Raw genomic sequence first — 8,033 nt, 5'->3', positions numbered from 1 at the left:
AAATGCTGAAGTGCAGCACACAGGTGTTGGGTTATTGGGTCATTAAGAAAAATAATATACATGTCTATAGTTAATTAGATAAGAATGAGTATAAAGATTAAAGAACTGCATAGTTCGGGGCCATTTTGAGCTTTCAAAGCCAAAGTGAGCCACAAAGTGAGCCACAAAGTGAGCCACAAGGCCATTCTGTACCATCAGAAGAAAATGAGCCAGATTGCAGTGAACTGAACTTGTGCAGATAGTCTGAAGAGACCTGCCAAGTTTTGTGATAACATCCTAATAAACACGAGAAACAAGATCGAGAAATAAAGCCTAACAGGCTTTGGAGTTTTTGTCCTGACCTGGAGGACTGTGATAAGCAGGACTCCCCATGAAGGAGTATCCCAAAGGAGCTCAGCTCAGAGAAGACTGAGAAATCCAAGAGTGGAAAAAAAGTACAGAAGAAGTGCAGCGGAATCAGAAAGAGAAAAAAGAAACGAAAAATAATTTTTTAAAAAAGTTACACCAGAATGTTCTCCGTTTTCTCCCCTGATTGGTTGTCATTCACAGCATTATTTTTAATACTCCTAATCTCAGTTTGTGATTGGAACCCTGCCTTCAGAACCACCCTCAGATGCTCTGTATATGTACTGTTGTACCCACCCTTTTCACACCATTTGGGGTTGACCCTATACTGTGTATTCATCTTCTGCTGTTTGTTATTTTGCCATTAAAGCAGTTTTACTTTTCAGGTCACCCAATCATGCCCATCCTGTTATTTGCCACACCACTCCCAGCTGGCCCAGGTCCAGGGTCACAAAGCCAAAACGCGACAGCAGCCATCTGCTTTGCTGCCACAGTCTTGCCTCGTACATGATAATCACACCATAAAATCCTAGTACCTGCTGAAGCACAAGGCACAAGATGTACAGTAAAAACTGCTTTGTCATTCTCTTTTCATTAACTGTTACTTTAGAATTAGACAAAACTCCTTTTTATCTGATGTGAAAACAAGAAGCCAGCATTACTACTTCAAGAGACGAACAAAAGTGGATCACATTTTCCCATCTGGAATGATACTGCAGCCCAACATAACACTACCCATATGATATAAAATAACCTTGAAATAATAAAGGCTGACAACAACCCATACATTATGAGTTTACCTGTGTGATATCAGTCAAATATCTTTTGGTGTGGACTAGTTTCTGATCCAAACCAGATCTCCTACAAGGCAGTTGCAGATGCTTCTCTTCTCCAAACTATTACAAAATACGTAAAAATGGTACTCAAGAAGAGTCTGAACTACAGCAAAGGAGCTGGCTTCAGAAGCAAGAGTGAGAAGACAGGAGTGCCAATTCATTAAGAGGTTATGTACATCAATGAGAAGAGGATTTTGCTCCTAATAACTTTGGAGTGTGACATGAAAGGCATTCAGGTTTCACTCTTTAGAGTACTGCTGCCTTGTGCAGCCATAGACTCTGACCCCACCAGTCTCCATCCACCATGCCTTGTGCCACCATCTGCCCAGGTCATGGGGGGACTCTGAGAAAGAAGACATCCCCACCATCTCTCCATCTTCCCCTGCATATCCTCCTTTCAGCTGCTAATGGAGATGGAAGAGCAGCTCCAAGACTGGAGCCACCAGTTGTATTTTCCACTGGCTGCAGTTGGATTGTGTGTTTTTTTAACCCTTTCTCTCTTCACTGGTGCACAATAGCTCTGCTCAGAAGAAGTATCTGTTCTTCATTTAAAGCCAGTGTTGAGCTACTTTGCTACAGAATTGATGGAGCCAGAAGGAGGTCAAACTTGATTTATCCAAGTTTGGAGATAGTCCCACTAAATAGCTAATAGTCTATAGCACCTATTGATTATTTGCCCTCCTCCTTTCAGAGGAATTATATGGATCTAAGAACTGAAATCCACATGATAGCAAAAAGCAGCTCCCTACTCAGTCCAAATTTGGGCTTTTCAGACGAGCCCTTTATAAGGCTGTGGACTGAAAACCACAGAGAAGACTGAAAGAGCTGTATGCTATTAGAATAAGGCTACATCTCCATATGAATCAGGCACAAAGGAATTACAGCTGCATGCTGGATACTTCAAACAAAGCAACAAGGTTACCTGGACTAGTTAAGTAATTTTTTAGTTACTGGTTTAAAACCACGACAGCTTCTGTGATCCATCCTGGGCAAATGCAAGCTTGTGCTGCCTACAAAGGTGAGCATGTAAGAGCTCTGCTTTGAAGTGACCTGGCTTCTCCTGGCTTTTAGCATCCAGGTTAACCTCACTTATGTTAAAGGGAGTTTGGCAATGAGGGAACTACTTTATGGAGAGTGCAGGGATATTATTCACATCCAGTGTTTAATATGAGGACAATTCATTGCAAATGTCTCACTGATTGAGGCACTTCTCTGACAGACTCTCTCCAGAAAAAAAGATCTGCTAAGGACTTCCAATGAGGTCTAATTTCAGGCAGCTTGGAGGCACCATCAGTGCAGTTTGGCTTGTGCTCACCTCTGCAAGAGCCTAGGAAGACCACCTGTCCTCAGCCACAGTGAAAAACCTGATCAGAGATATTTAATTGATTTCTCTGAAAGCTGGGAGGGTATGGAAAAAAACTCACCAGGGCTACAGTGAACACTGTTGAATGTGAGCTGGTCAACCTTCCCAGGAAAACTTGAATTTATCCAATTGCTGTGCTCCTGGAGCTGCAATAAAACAGATTTCACTGTAGTACCCTGGTACTGGTCCCCACTCCCCATCTGTCCCCATGCTGTGTGCTGCTGCTCTGCGTGGTCCTCCAAGCCGTGCTGCAGGCAGGACCCACCTCTTGCACCCAAAAAAACCCTCCAGCTGGTCCAGAGTTACACAGGCCTGACTTTCTGGCTTTCTGTTTGCTCCGTACTTGTGTGAACAGGCCTCACCTGGAGCCTGCAGGCATGGAGGCCATGTAAATGAAAACGTAAACACGGCCATTCTCATTAAATGTGCTGAGTGAGGTGTGCTGCAGCTTATGTAATCCTGCTTTGAACAACTGTGAGGAATTCATAGAATTCTCATAAATCTTGATTGTTTCACTTTCATTGAGGGTTTTTGTTATCTCTTTTTAAATTTTGTTTACTTTTTTTTTCTCCCTCCATTAATTATTCTCTTGTTCCAAAGTTCCTCTCTCTAGTGAGGGAGAATTAAAAACCTCTGATTGGCAGACCCAGTGAACCACACCAGCTGCATATTAACAAGGATGAGGATGTCTCTTGATCAACATGTGGGAAAAGAAGGGATGCATCCACTGGATCCAGTGTGTAGCCTTCCAAGAAAGCTTGGATGCTCTTTGTCAGCAGTGCAGCTATGCAGAGTAACCTGGTCCTAACCCTTGTCTTACCGGCTTGGGGGATATTATCGTGAACTTCATGACATTTGGCCATCTATGTCATCGTCTGGCTGCTGCAGTCCTGTAACCAACCATGGTTTTGTGTGTATGATCTATCTTCCAACTACCTTGATCACTTCAGAAAGGTCCAGTACCTTGAAACACTCTTAGGAAACCATTGTCCTTAGTTACTACACCAGGAAAAGTGGAGGTGTGGAGGGGAGGCCGACGGAATAAGAGACACTGTGACACCAGGAGCCATCCAGGGGGAATAAGAAGAGTGGGAGAGGCCCTGAAGTAATCGACAAAGGAGATGAACCTGGAAGGGTGCTGGAGCAAAACCATGGGATAAAGTTGCAACTGTGCCAACACTGAAATACACAGGGTTTTATTTTAAACAGGCAACTTGCAAGGTTGTGTCTAAAATCCCCTTATTCACAGGGCTCAACTTCCATGACAAAATAGTCTTGGTGGAGAGAAGCCTCCAAAGTGTGACCTACTGGACTGAACAGCCAAAATGTCAATAGAAATAATATTCTATGACTTTCTTTAAAGGCAGCTGCCTCAGTATTAGGATCTGGGGTTGGCAAAGATCAACTTTCTTAGCAAACAATATTTATGAACCTGCTTTACTAGCACATATGTGGTAGCTCTGCAGTCCAGGTCAAATGCTCAGCTTGTGAAAACCATTGAGGAAGGAGTATGAAGCTGGAGTCCTGCAGAAACCCATTATGTTTTATGGTAACGGAGCACCCTGAATGGTGGGGTCAAGGCTGCAATGGGGCATATGGACCACAGCCAGCCCTGGGGCAAGGATCCCAGCCCCACTCTGTCCACGGCTCCAGGGACCAGTAGTGTCAGCCCCCTCCTGAATTACTGGCTTCTGTTACATGTGCCACAAGGATGTGAAGACTGGCAGCATTCAGGGAGCTCATCCTGGGACACACCAGAAAAGATGCTCTGATGAAAGCTTTACCTCCAGTGCCATCCAAAAAGCAAACAAAAAACAGCAGGTTTGGGCTACAAGCAGCAGTGACCTCACAGGCTCTGACCATGCAGAGCATCACTGGTGCAGTGGCCTTCACAGGTCCATTGTCTCAGAATTATGTACTCTGATCATCTTTTTAACAGTAGTTAGGTGGTTAATTACCTGAAAGTTGCAGGCTGAAGTCTTATTTTTCATATAAGACTTAGTAATTAAATAATTAAATTAGCCTTGTTGCTATTACATAATGTAAGAAACAGCTACTTGATTTTAAAAGAATAGTCAACTTTGGCAGACAGTTCGAAGTAATTTCATTTTATATTGGAGTCTAATGCTAAGAGATTGCACAAAAAGCAGAAGGCAGCTACATGGAATAGTCTAAAATAAGCATGTGGTAACCAACAACTATTATTATTGTATTACTGCTTATAATTCCCAAACAAAGAATTGAATTTCTGTAATAGATACAGCTTTTAATGAAAACAAAAATAAAAGTATTTGCTTTTTCTGTCAAGGAAAACTCTTTTAGGAAATTATACCACTGAATGTACATTTCCCAGGGGAGGGTGGAATAAAAAACCACCAGCCTTGCAAGAGTCTTTTGCACATGGCTTCTGCTTTCCACAGATTCCATTACAGGATTGTCTCAGATTTCTTCTAAAGGGTGTGCAGAAAGAATATATTTATTATTTAGAGATAAAAATGAGCTAAATAGATTTTTGAGCTATAATACATACTCTCTGTAATTGCATTTAGGTTGGTAGGTTGGAATTTAACATTCACTTGACAAAAAATTACATTCCCTCTTCCCCACAGGTCAATGAGCCTGGGTGTTCCATTTCTGCCTCCTAATGTGTCTGACCAGGAACAGTAAGGCAAATTACAGGGCTGGTGAATAAGAACATAGGATCACATTTCAGGCTCTGGGAGTTTAATATTGGCTAGTACATTTTTAACCTTAATTTTAACAGGCTTTTACTTCTGCATGTCAGTTTATATGGGAAGGCTGGCTCAGGCATGGGGACCTGGGCACTAAGCTGGTCTGTTGGCCAGACCTAAAAGTAACTCAAACAATGCATTTTTAATTTGAAATGCTTGATGACTAATTTCTTGTTTAATTAATGATCTACACTTAATCATTATGAATGGTAAATTGTCTATTTCAGCATCAATAGGAAGACTTCCTATGGGAAAATGTTCCCCTATAGCTTTAATTTAAATACACATTTTCTCATCACACTTACCATATCCTTACCTTTATGCTATCGCATGATTACAGGTCCATTAACTAATCACACTTGACAACTTGTTTATTGAAGGGAGCAACTATTTTACATCTCTTGCCTGGGAAAGTAAATGCTCTAACAAACAATTATTCAGCAGCTGCAATCATGTAACACTGAATTAATTGCTTTGAAGATCTCAGTCAAGAAGATCTTGATAAAAAACCAAAGAAAATGTTGTTTGACGGAATGCATGAATGAGAGTGCCAGAAGGAACCCAGGCTTGATAAGCTGCAGCCCTGCTCCAGGGAGCACTCTATGAGGACCTTGAAATATTGCACTCAGAGGAGGAGGAGGCTGTGGAAAAGCTCATATGCTTATTTGTTCTTTTGTGTTTAGTTTATCAGAACCAGAACTTACACATACAATTTGATTATAGGATCAGGATGCTGCTAAAACAGGCCAAAAAAACTGAGCACAATCAGGTCTATAAAGGCTGACACATGGATATCTCATATGTGTAACCTCTGTGAATGATTTCTCCTGCCATTCAAATAATTAACCCAAAGGGTACTGTGAGGCTTAATGATTAAAAAGCACTTTAGAAATTTCTACCAGTGGGAGCTGCTGTAATTGTGCTGGAGTGGGATAAAAAGCAGAATAAGGCATGTGGGGATCTCAACTCTGGACCTGGCTGGGCAAAATTGTCTTGGTGCACCTTGGTGCTGGGGAAGTCATTCACTCCCTAACAAATGTTCAGGACAGTTTGTATCTTGAGTGTGCAAGATTGGTGCTTTGTTGGGACTAGAGCATTGTAGAAAATAGTGGGATTGCTGCTAAAGCTTGATGAAGGCACTGAAGACATCAACAGTAAAGTGGTTTCTGATCTTTCCAGCTCCTTTATGACTGCTGCTCCTTTATCAGCCTGAGGAGGACCAGTGTCTCACATGAGACAGTCCCAAACTCTGCTCCACAGACAAGTCACAGCCTGCAACACACTGGCCAGTCCCAAGCCATGCTTCCTTCTTTCAACTGCTGCAACCTTGTGTGCTTTGCAAGTCAGCTGAGATGAAATATGTTTCTGCCAGATAAGACTAATTCCTACAATGACACTGGGAAGGGAAGGAGAGCTTAAAGATTCAAAATTCTCTGTAGTAAAGGGCTTCAAAAGTGAAGTACAAGGACTAAACAATATCGTCTCTGAATATTATGTCATTATAAAAAGCTGAAAAACCTTCCCAGTAAGCTGAAGGGCAGTGATAATGTCAGGTGGCTTTTCAAAAAACATCCTGTTTGGGCTTTTTGGTCACATCCCATAAGTAACACAGTCAGTTTTCAAAACTGCCTTGTTCTTACATTAAGAGTTGCTAACAGTTTGCTAGCATCATCTGTCTAGGAATGAGGAGAAATAGAATTCTTTTCCCTTTCCTGCATGCCCAAGTTCAGAGGGTCTGTGAGGATGGCAGTATTAAGTCAGTCATGAACATGGCACTATTTTGCCAAACCCAGCACCCCTAAGGACTAATGCCCCAAAAAGTGTGATGGAAACTTCTGACACAATGGTTCATATTTAAAAGTGAGGGTCAAGAAGCTGTGGCCCCTCCCTTGACTCTTGTTTAATGTCAGTGAGAGCCTAAATTGAATTTATACACCTGTATATACCCTGATTTAAAGAATTGTTTCTGCAGCAAGCCCTTGGCTCTCTTTAACGTCGGAAGAAGCTGTGGCTTCCTCCCTTGTTGAGTAGCAGGGTGATTTAAAGGGGCCTGTAGGGAGTGCGGCAAACAGGAGTAGGCAGATAGGGGCGTGGCACATCTCTGAGGGTGTTTGCGCAGCAGTTCAGGAAAGCAGGTAGGGTTGCAGGTTTTCTTGCTAGTAAGTTTAGCTGTGTGTTGTTTGTGGTATTTCTGTTGGTTGGTTGGTTTTGGGGTTTCTGTTTGTAACTGTTTTTATACGATGAAAAACTGTAGTTAGTAGAAGTGTATGTAACCAAAGGGAATCCTCCAAAAAGGGTGCATCTGTACAGACCAATTCCTGTGCAGAGTGTTTGAACTTATCAGTGGTACCAGGGGTGCTGTGGAAGAAGCCTGCCTGCAGTGTGAAAGGGTTAATGATCTCCTTTCACTAGTGGCCGAGCTTAGGGAGGAAGTTGAAAGACTAAGGAGTATTATGGACAGTGAAATAGAGTGGTGGAGTTCTGCCCTTCCATCCTTGATGGAGGCCCACCAGGAGTCAGAGGACTCTCTTGCCTTGCACTGTCAGGCAATAGAATTACACCTGGTAGATGAAGGGGAGTGGAAATGGGTCCCTGCTCAGGGAGGTAATCATAAAAATTCCTCCTGACCCCCATGCCCTAGCCAGGTACCAATTCAGAATGAGTCCCTGGATCTAGAGAGTCAGCCAGATGATTTAGAAGAAAATGATCTGTCCAGTGAACTTCCCAATTATGATTCATCTGTAAGATGGATCACAA

This window comes from Poecile atricapillus, chromosome 6 (genome assembly GCF_030490865.1).
Source record: "Poecile atricapillus isolate bPoeAtr1 chromosome 6, bPoeAtr1.hap1, whole genome shotgun sequence".
Classification (NCBI taxonomy): domain Eukaryota; kingdom Metazoa; phylum Chordata; class Aves; order Passeriformes; family Paridae; genus Poecile; species Poecile atricapillus.
The sequence above is the reverse complement of the archived record's forward strand: the minus strand, read 5'-3'. Positions refer to the sequence as shown.